Below are 11,712 nucleotides of genomic sequence, written 5' to 3' on the forward strand. Positions count from 1 at the left end.
AGGTATTTATGCAACATGTGTGTGCGTGTGTGTATGTGTTTTTTTTTTGTGTGTGTTTGTGTGTGTGTAAACACCAGCATGACAATGATAAAAAAGACATGGAGGGCGCCTGGGCAGAAAAGACAAGCCCCCGGTTGCACTGCCTTTTCTCCGGCTGTGCATTTATGTGTGTATATGTGCTTATACTTATGTGTGTGCGTGTGGACCATATGCAACCCATGAGGGAGGGACAGAGGGGGGGGAGGAGAGGGGAAAAAATATTATAAAGATAATAATAGTAATAACAATAGTAATACTAATGGCAACACATGATGATAATGATAACGATTATGGTATTATAAGTATGTTCGGTTCGATCTCGAGCGGAAACACCTGCCAATGTTATAATCTCTTTCATTTCTATGCATTCACCATATTCTCTCCTACTTCCTCTTTTTCTCTCTTTCGGTATTTCCCATATATCTCTATCTCTGACTTTCACTCTCTCTCTCTTTCTCCCCTCCTCCCTATCTCTCTCCTTTTAACCAGTACTTATTTCAGACGTTTAAACAAAGAAACAACAAATATTGTTTCCGTAGTGTTGTGGTTGCCGCGTGCCCTTCAGTTCCTTAACGGAAAAAGCGGATATTTTCAAAGATATTTATGAATCTTACTGAAATAAATGATGAAACAATACAAGAAAATAAGAATCCTCGTGCAACTTTGTAGCACTGAACTTGAGAGATCAGTCGATAAACTAAGAAAAACTTAGTTCCTGCGTTCCCGCGAAGTTGTAAATTTCCAAATATATGTTTTTATTTTTTTATCATGTGAAGGCTTTCTCATCCTTTCATATCCAGTGTGAATCTGCTTGGCCAGAGACAAACCACAAAGGCAGCTTAAACACTGCCGTCAGTGAGCCGGTATTTCACTGCGCAAAGGGTGCAAAGCTTGGACGACGGAAAATAGTCGAGTGAAAGGTAATCTCTGGCGTGCATCGGCCGCCAAGAATCGCAAATCCTTCTGGGAAACAGAGAGGAAGGGAAAGAGTTTCAGTAATATTAAGAACTGCACACTCTTTTAACCTTTTGTTCCCGCACTCAACGTCGCTTTCGCCCTGTGTTCATCTGGCTGGGCGAATAAAGAAACGAAAAGGAACAGGAAGGAAATGGCCAGATATCTTTGGAAATTATCGGCCACTCAGATCAATAATTAAAAAATGCAGCAGTATCGCGTTATTCCTTTGACTGCATCTCCAGCTGTTTCAAGAAGAAAAAACAAAAGTATAGTCAAATTCTTCAAAATCGTGGGAAGGAGAGAAAGAGAGAATCATGTGAGTTACAGAGAAAGGGAGTGAGATAGAAATAGATAGAGAGAGGATATGTGTGAGTAAGAGAGAGAGAGAGGGAGGAAGTAAAAATGAGAGAATGAGTTCAAGAGAAAGAGAAAAGGATTTTCGACTCCGATAATACAGCGAAGAAATAAATATACTTATATAAGCCATTCCTCCACTGTCCACAGAAAGGATAGTACGTCTCCCGTGATAAGACTGCTCGCTCGCCTTCTCGTGTCTTCAGTATCAACGAAAAGGTCCACGCCGAGGCTGATCTCTGGCGTGCATCCCCCGTGTGGGAAACTAGTGCTGGCTGTCAACGTGGGTGTGGGGATTGTGGGTACTTGAAATGCGGATGTGGGAATGCGCACTGGACATTTTGAATAGGATCTGACGTTAATCAGACTAAAATGAGGACACGGCCGTAGAAATAGGTAATATGCCTAACAGAAGAAGGCATCCGACCAATCTTCTGTTCATTAGTAGCAACAGGCTTCCTCTAACACCTCGGTGGCCTTGCGCGTGTGAAGCGCCCGTGATGACCGCCACACCGCGGGAACGATAGAAATGTGGGATGTTTCACTGTCTAATTTTGGTATAATAGTGGTTGAAAGAGAGAGAGAGAGGGAGAGAAAGACTGGTAGAGAATAATAACGATAATAAAAAGGAAAAAAGTCAGGAAAAAAAAAAATAATAATAATTGCAGCTAAACATTAAACAAATTAACATTTATAGAGAACATCGTTTCCGTGTTATAGTGGTTATCACGTGCGCTTCACACGCGCAAGGTCCTCGGTTCGATCCCGAGCGGAAAACTACATTTTAAGGGTTTTTCAATTATATTACTTAATTTTTATATTTTTATTCAAAGTGTTATCATTACTGTCATTATCACTAGCATTATCATATCTATCTTATAAGTATCTTTATTGTTGTTTTATTGTTATTGTCATTATCATTACTTTTATCAATATTATCATCTTAATCATAATACACATTATTATTTATTTTTTATTTTTTTGAAACCATTACTAAACATGTACATAGTTAGAACACTTGATATTAAATCCTATTAAAGTTCCTTCATATACTATAGTCTCCGTGGTGCAGTGGTTAGCACATTCGCTTCTTACGCGAAAGACTTGGGTTCAAATCCCAACTGAGACGAATGTGTATGTGTTAACACATATACATAGTTTTATATGATAAATGGACACACACACACACACACACACACACACACACACACATATATAAATGCATACATACATATATACATATACATATATGTATATATTTATACATATACATATATATATATATATATATATATATATATATATATATATATATAAATATGTGCATGTATGTTTATATATGATAATAACTGATAATAACAATGATAATAACAATGAAAATAACAATGATACTAACAATGATGCTGATAATGATGACGGTAATAATAAAAACAGCAACGGTAATGATTATAACAATAATAACAATAAAAACAAAGATAATTATAGAAATAGTAATAGTGATTTAGGATGATGATAATGGTAATAATAAAAAAAAGAAACTAGAAAAGAAAGATAATTCATATTGCTCTAATCCATCGAATAAAAAGAGAATGCAACAGCATCTGAAATACTACGATATGCATCTTTAAAATGTCTGTACATCAGTTTGTGAATATTTGAATTTGTTAAATCATAAAAATAATAATAACAATAATAATGATCATAATACTAATGATGATGATACGAATACTAATGATGAGGATAATGATAATAATGAATTTCTCGATGACTGGCGACAGGAGCGCGGGGAAAATGTTGGTCAAATTCATATTTACATTCCTACGAGGAGACAGACAGGCTAACATCTAACAAATAGGACAATCATTTCCATTTCCAAGTCTCTTGTTACAACGTGCAGGAGTAGGCCTATGTGATTTAGATGAGCGGCGGAACGAATTCATATGTCCAGTAATAAAGTAAGGTTGCTCATGTGCTTACCTGCACATTTGTTTCATTATGGCTCGGTATAAGATTTTACACTTTTGTGAAATAGATTCGAAAGAAATTCAGTTGTACCATATTTTAATTTATTTTTGAAGGATTTTTGTTAGTATCTGACTTTTAATTCCGAAAGTTTCATGCATTCACATTTTCGACCCGAGCGTCCAAACCTGTTCCTGGCTTATCCACGATCTAGAAATTACCATCACCCATTATTTTCACCATCACTGTCGCATCACCGTCGTCCCATAATCATCCTGGGTATCACGCGCGCTCACAAGCACACATATACTCGCGCGCGCTCAGACGCACACACGCATACACACACGCTCACACATCACATATATGTTGCACATGTTGCATAAAATCCTCTCCCAATCTGAACTGTTGCCCCTCGACACCGTGGCCGAGAGGGTAAGGGCGCCAGATTCGAAACCCGCGATCGCGAGTTCGAATCTGCAAAAGGGAGCCAAAAGTGCTCCCTCTGGTTGCAACCTCGCCCGGGGCTGAAAGACATGGAAAGCCCCGGGCACAAAAAATACAAGACGCCCGCCGGTTGCAATCAGTTTTTCCCTATTGTGTATTTTTATGTGTATATGTGTTTGTACTTATGTGTGTGCGTGTATGCTATATGCAACTCATGATAGGTCAATAAAAATACCATTCTCTCCTATTTCAGGGTAGGACATCCAAACAAGCCATATTTCTTCTATGTACAATTTACGCATATTCCAATGGAGCGTGTAATTATATGTGTGTATATTAATATGTCTGTGAAATTCAGTGTCCCTTAATATTTGTGTGTATATTGAGTAAATAAATATGTTTGTAATATGTAAATTCGAACAGGTAAGGCAACCAAAATAAGCGAAGAAACAGAAAATTTAAGAAGAGCAACAAACTATAAGATAAAGAAATGCGGGAAGATGAGAAAAGCGAAAATAGAAAATGCGTCAAATATGCGATAAAAGTTCGAAACAAAATTAAGAGAATCGACCCCATCATTAGAACATAAAGGAAAGTGACAAAAAGTGAAAGTAAACTATGCGTCAAATGTGCGATAACTATGCGAGATAAAAAGTGGGAAATAAATAGCTATAGCAAACAGAAAATAGAGCGAAGAAAAGTGAAAGGTGTGTAAATAAGAAGAATCGAAAAAAGAAAACGGGTCTAGAGTGTGATGAAAAATGCAAATTAAGAGAAACACTGCGAAAAGAAATAAAAATTGCGAAATGAATACGAAATAGGCAAAGAAAAGTGCTATTATGCATGCGTCAAATCTTATAAGATGGAAAAATGCAATAGAGTAAAACGTTAGAAGAAAGGAGAAATGACGTTGACAAATAAGAAAGTATAGATGTACAATATTTGCTCTGTATATATGTGTGCATGCCTCCATTCAATAAAAATTACCTCACATTTTCGTGTTTCAGTGTGGGACGCCAAACAAGCTCTCATTCTGCATCGCTTTGCTTTCGCTAAAATATCTTATTTTGGAGAGGATTATTCGTGAAACAGAAGTCGAGCAGAGAACATGGTTTACGATTAGACGGATCGTCAGCTACCTTTCCCGATGTAAGAAGAAGAAGAAGAAGAAGAAGAAGAAGAAGAAGAAGAAGAAAAAGACAATTATATATATATATATATATATATATATATATATATATATATATATATATATATATATATATATATACCATCATCGCATTATCGCCATATAACCCTTATCGATATCGTATCATGACGCACACATACACACGCGCACACCCCTTCAACCCACCCTCTTTCACACTAAAACACATTTAGACATACACACAGACACACATGTACACACATATATACAACCACATACACACACACACACAAACGAATACACACATATGTTGAATAAAACCCTCTCCCAACCCTTTCCTGTTGCCCCTCGACACCGTGGCCGAGAGGGTAAGGGCGCCAGATTCGAAACCCGCGATCGCGAGTTCGAATCTGCAAAAGGGAGCCAAAAGTGCTCCCTCTGGTTGCAACCTCGCCCGGGGCTGAAAGACATGAAAAGCCCCGGGCACAAAAAATACAAGACGCCCGCCGGTTGCAATCAGTTTTTCCCTATTTTTATGTGTGTATGTGTTTGTTTGCGTGAAAATTCCATTCTTTCCTATTTCAGCGTATATATGCGATAAAAAAAAAAAAAAATCGAATAACAAAAATGAATAGAAACGTCCCTATCATTGGAAAATAAAGGCGAGTGAGAAAATTTTCATGTACAAAATTCGTCAAATTCCGATATATATGCGAAATAAAGAAAAATACAGAAACTTTGCAAACAAAACAGAAAATAAAGCGAATACAAGTGAAAAGAAAACGTGTTGAATGAGAAAATGGGTCGAAACTTTTTTTGCGTTCATTTGTGTGTATATGTTACAAAAAGAGAAAGGGAGAGAGTGGACACGAAAAACATTCATCCCACAAAAATTTGAATTACGAAAAACGACTTTCCTCAAACTCCGCCCCCCCTTCTCTCCTCTCTTCTTCCCTTGCTAACACATTATCTCACTTTCTATATCTCCCTCCCTCTCTTTCTCCTTCTCCCTCTCTCCCCCACCACTCTCTATTTTTCCTTACTCCTCTCACTCATTCTCTTTCTTTTGCAGCTATGGTCATTTTTACTGGCAGCAGTATTATCATCATAACCAATATCATGTAATCATTTTTTTCACTATTATTGTAATTACAATTGTTTATTATCATGAATGTAATTATCTTTACCATCATTATTAGTATTAGTAGTGAATGTATTTGTGTGTGTGTGTGTGTGTGTGTGTGTGTGTGTGTGTGTGTGTGTGTGTGTGTGTGTGTGTGTGTGTGTGTGTGTGTGTGTGTGTGTGTGTGTGTGTGTGTGTGTGTTCAATTGCAAAACACATAGATCACTTAATCTCGTTTTCAGAGTTCAAAAGCAAATTGGCCACGAAAAATATTCATCCGACAAAAATCTGAATTACGAAAAATGACTTTTCTCTCCCTTTCCATTCCCCCCCCTCCCCCCCTTTTTCTCTCTCTTCATCCCTCGCTAGCGCACTATCTTTCTATATCTCGGTAACCCCTCTCTCCCTCTCTCTCTCCTTCCCCTCTCCCCCTCTCCCCCATCTCTTTCTCTTTCTCCTTCCTCTCACTCTCTTTCTTTCTTTAACTGGTATAGTTATCCTTGCTGGCACCAGTATTACTATCAACTTAACCAATATCATGTCATCACGTTTATAACCATTATTGTAATTACCATTATTTATTATCATGAATGTAATTATATTCACCATCATTATTAGTATCAGTAGTGAACGTGTGTGTGTGTGTGTGTGTGTGTGTGTGTGTGTGTGTGTGTGTGTGCATACATGTACGGTGAATTGCAAAACACAAACTCATACAACCATACATGAATAGACTAGCTCTCCTTGTGCATTAGACAACCAAAAGAATGTTTGTGAGTGTGTAAGCAAATTTAGATGTTGAAACAACATAAAAACTCTATGGTTGTGGTCTCCGTCGGGGATCGAACCCGAGTCACTTGTGTTCGAGGCGACTACTGCACTACAGACACATAGGATAAATTTGAAATTTAGTTTTATTTGATTTGCATAGTGTTTATGTAGGTCTCTCTCTCTCTCTCTCTCTCTCTCTCTCTCTCTCTCTCTCTCTCTCTCTCTCTCTCTCTCTCTCTCTCTCTCTCTCTCTCTCTCAATGTTATTTATGCAATATATTTTTATGTTTTACTGATTAATAAATATAATTCTTAAATGCATTTTATTACCAGTTTAGCAATACGGCGTATGCATTCTTAGAATTAGAATTACCATGCGTAAAAGTTATTAAAAATTGGAAAATGATTAAAATAAAAATATATATTCTAATGTGGTGTTATCATAGGCCTATAATCATAGTTATACTTCAGTCCCATCAATTTAGATAAAATGATCAACCTCGCCATATCCACTCTGTTCTTGGCTCCTGTAAATTACCCACTAATTATAAAATCAGGGTTGGGTGCCCCGCCCTCGTAAGGACTCTCTTAATTGCCTTCATGGGACGCGGAAAACAAAACTGAAATTTTACATTTGTTCAGGATAACTGCATTGGTAATGGTATGGAATACTTGCCTGACATTATTTTACATGGTGTCAAATGTTAATTAAGCTCGTTTCCCAGTTGCTTACTGCAGTTTTTTTCTTCGATAAGTACAAATGGCCCCCGCGCCTTCATAACTGACGTATCCGTCCTTCTCTCAGCTTATAAAATTTCTTTTCTAAATGTGAATTCTTCTGTGGCTCCAAATGCTCGCAGACAAGACAAGCGAATGTCACAAACACACACACACACACACACACACACACACACACACACACACACACACACACACACACACACACACACACACACACACACACACACACATATAAACACACAAACACAAAGTCTCACACTACTACTAATAATAATGATGGTAAAGATTATTACAGCATTGTTAATATATAATTGAAATTACAATAATTGTGATAAAAGTGATGGCATTATAATTATGATGATAATACTGCTGCCAGTAATAACAAGAAAGAAAGAGAATGAGTGAGAGGAGGGGGAGAAGAGAAGGGAGGAGATGGGGAGGGAACTGATATATAAAGCGAAAGACAGAGAATGTGTTAGCGAGGGAAGGAGAGATAGAGGGGGGGAGGATGAAGAGAAAGGGGAGAGGCATGAAGAGGGAGAGAGAAAATGTAATTTTTCGTTATTTAAATATTAGTGGCATGGGAATTTTTCTTGGCTAATTTGCTGTCTTTCTCAACATACATGTGAAAGTGAACAGAAAAGCAAAACAGCGAAAAAATATGAATGTGAAGTAAGAGGATAAAGGCAGATAAGCAACCAGAAATAAAAATAAAAATGATGATTTTATAAGAAATTTAGAGTAACACGGATTTGTGTATAATTCAATTTGTTGGTCTCCGTCGGGGATCGAACCCGAGTCTGTCCCTTTAGAGGCGACCGTGCTAACCACTGCACTACAGTGGCATAAGGTAAGAAATGAATTTAGTTGTACTGTATTTGCATAATCTCTCTCTCTCTATCTTTATCTTCATCTTTCTTTATCTTTATCTCTATCTCTATCTCTATCTCCTCTATCCTCTCTCTCTCTCTCTCTCTCTCTCTCTCTCTCTCTCTCTCTCTCTCTCTCTCTCTCTCTCTCTCTCTCTCTCTCTCTCTCTCTCAGATCTATCGAATTAAATAATGTTATAAACCTCCTCATAACTTCTCTGTTCTCGGTTCAATTCAAATATCTAATTATAACTAAATCAGGGCTTGGGTGCCCTCGTGAGACGCGGACAATACTCCAATTTCACATTTGTTCAGGATAACTCAGTATCAGCAATGAAATGGAAGACTTGCCTGACACTATTTTACATGGTGTCAAATGGTTGAGCCGTTTCCTGCTTGCTTTCTGCAGTTTTCTCTTCGATAAGTACAAATGGCCCCCGCGCCTTCACAGCTGACGCGATGACGACAAAGGTTGAGCGAGCCATGTGTATATAAAAATACTTAAATTACGTGATGATATATTCATTAAATGGTTCAGATTATTGTAATAGTTATTGTATATTATTGTCACAGTGGATTATCAAGATTAGGTCTATTAATAGGTAAATATTAGTTCCAAATAATACTAATGCTACTAATGATGGCAAAGATAATTACAGTTATGATAAACAATGGTAATAACTAATAATGCTGATAAAAGATAAAAGATAATAAAGATAGTCCAAAACATACTGTTGTCAGTAATAATAACCATAGCAGAAAAAAAAAGTTAAAGTGAGAAAGAGAAAGAATAACAGAGAAAAGAGGGAAGAGAGAGAGAGGGATGGGGAGGGCTGAAGGGAGAGATAGAAGGGTGTTACTGGGAAATAAAGAAAAAGAGAGAGTGTGTTAGTGAAGGAAGGATAGAGGGAGAGACACACAGGATAAAGAGATGGGGAAGAGGTGGAGAAGGAGCAAGAGAGAGATTCTAAAATAATATTAGAACCACTGCAGTAAGAATAAAGTGATAATGAAGATGAAAAGATGATTATGAAAGAATAATTAAGGTACTGATAATGAGAATGGAAATAAGGCATAACCAATAAAATAGTGAGAGTAATGATAATAATGATAATGATAATGATTATATTAGTTTAAGAAAATACTGCTGCCAGAAATAATAATTGTATTAGTTTAAGAAAGTGAGTGAGAGGAGGGGGAGAAAGAGAAAAGATGGAGGAGAGGGGGAGGAGATAGAGGGAGGGAGAGGAGATAGAGAGAGGGAGAGGAGATAGAGGGAGGGAGAGGGGGTGTTACTGAGATATAGAAAGAGTGATAGTGTGATAGCAAGGGATGAAGAGAGAGACAAGGGGGAGAAAAGAGTCATTTTTCGTAATTCAAATTTTTGTGGGAATATTTTTCGTGGCCAATTTGCTTCTGAACTCTCTCCCTTTCTCTTTCTTTAAACAAGACAAATCCCATATATGCACTTACAAGTAAGAGGATAAAGGCAGAGAAGCAACCTGAAAGAAGGAGGGAAATGTTGATGAGTGAGCAAAGTCTGTCGCTTTAAAAGGCGACCGTGCTAACCGCTGCTCGACGGAGACATACCATGTCGGTTAAATTTTGTTTTATTAGATTCGCATAGTGTTTATGTAGGTTATGCTACATATGTTGTGTGTGAATTTATGTGTTATGTTTCTCTCTCTCTCTACGTTAATAATTTAATAATACAGTTCTTAAATAATAAATTTATTATTACTGCAGAAATACTGAGTGTATAATCGTAGAATTACCTATGTCTACAATGAGTCAAAATTAATAGAAACTGGAAAATAATAGAAATAAAATTAATTTCTCTAATAAGATGTGTTTATTATACGCCTATAATCACACTCATACTTCAGTCCCATCGATTTAGATAAAATTATCAACCTCGCCATATCCACTCTGTTCTTGGCTCCTGTAAAATACCCACTAATGATAAAATCAGGGTTGGGTGCCCCGCCCTCGTAAGGACTGTCTCTAAATTGCCCTCATGACACGCGGGAAACAATACTGAAATCTTATTTTTGTTCAGGATAACTCTGCATCGGTAATGGTATGGAATACTTGCCTGACGCTTTTTTCATGGTGTTAAACGTTAATTAAGTTTCCTCCTTGCTTACTGCAGTTTTTTCTGTGATAAGTGCAAATGGCCCCGCGCCTTCACAACTGACGCTGCATTCATCCTTCTCTCACCTTTATCTTTTTTTTTTCTAAATGCGAAGCGTTCTGTGGCTATAAATGCTCGCAGCCAAGATTGTGATAAAGATAATTTAGGATTAAACATTCAAATTTGCTGCCAGTGTGTCAAATATTTAATGAATAACTTGTGGGCAAGGAGAAAGAATGAGAGCGAGATTTATATACACATAGACATAAGATTTAACAAAAACACGCACACACTTCTATATATGTATGCACACAAACATACACTTACACATACGCAAGCAAGCACGCACTCACATGTTCACGAGCTCGCGCAATGACCAATTCAAATGGACAAGTCGCCTCTTTCTTAGTGCTGTCGCGGTAGCTCAGTGGTTAGAGCACTTCCCTCGGAGGCAGAGGGTCCCGGGTTCGGTACCCGTCCGCGGCAGTACAAATACACAGTCACTCACACTTTCACATACACTTACACTCACACTCACACATCTACGCTTAATACAACACCCACAACATGCCTGCGCCCCGACTGTTGGTCCAAACCCGATCCCGGGGCGAGAAAAGCGACACATCGCCCCGAGAATGTCAGGCGCAGGTGCCGTTGGTGCTCCGTTGGCCGCAGCGCCGCAACCGTCATCTCCGGTGTAGCTGGACATCCCAGCCTGAAGTGGATCCTGTACGCTGCCGGATACAGACGAACGCGTCGCGAACGCTAGCGGAGCATTAGGTTGTATACACTTTTTTTTGTTCAGGATAACCGCATTGGTATGGAATACTTGCCTGACATTATCATACATAGTGCCAAAGAGTAATTTAGATTATGACAATACTGCTGGTAGTAAAAGCAACCATAGCAAAGAACAAGAAAGAGTGCGAAAACAATACTGAAATTTTACATTCGTTCAAGATGATTCCGTATTGGTACTGGCATGGCATACTTGCCTGACACTATTTTACGTGCTGTCAAACGCTAACTAAGCCGCTTCCTCCTTGCTTACCGCAGTTTTCCTCCAATAAGTCCAAATGAGTCCCGTGCCTTCACAACTAATCCGTCGTTCTCTCACCTTTACAAATTTACAAAATTCTGTGGCTACAAATACACGCAGACGACAAGCGATT

At 38.0% G+C, this 11,712-nt stretch overlaps 1 non-coding gene across 1 annotated transcript; it reads left to right on the forward strand.

Moving 5' to 3' along the window:
• The first annotated feature begins 2,407 nt into the window (after positions 1–2,407).
• On the forward strand, positions 2,408–2,479 carry TRNAK-CUU (transfer RNA lysine (anticodon CUU)). Its single transcript has one exon. It is a non-coding gene; the product is annotated as a tRNA-Lys (tRNA).
• The last annotated feature ends 9,233 nt before the right edge of the window (positions 2,480–11,712 follow it).

This window comes from Penaeus vannamei, chromosome 11 (genome assembly GCF_042767895.1).
Source record: "Penaeus vannamei isolate JL-2024 chromosome 11, ASM4276789v1, whole genome shotgun sequence".
Classification (NCBI taxonomy): domain Eukaryota; kingdom Metazoa; phylum Arthropoda; class Malacostraca; order Decapoda; family Penaeidae; genus Penaeus; species Penaeus vannamei.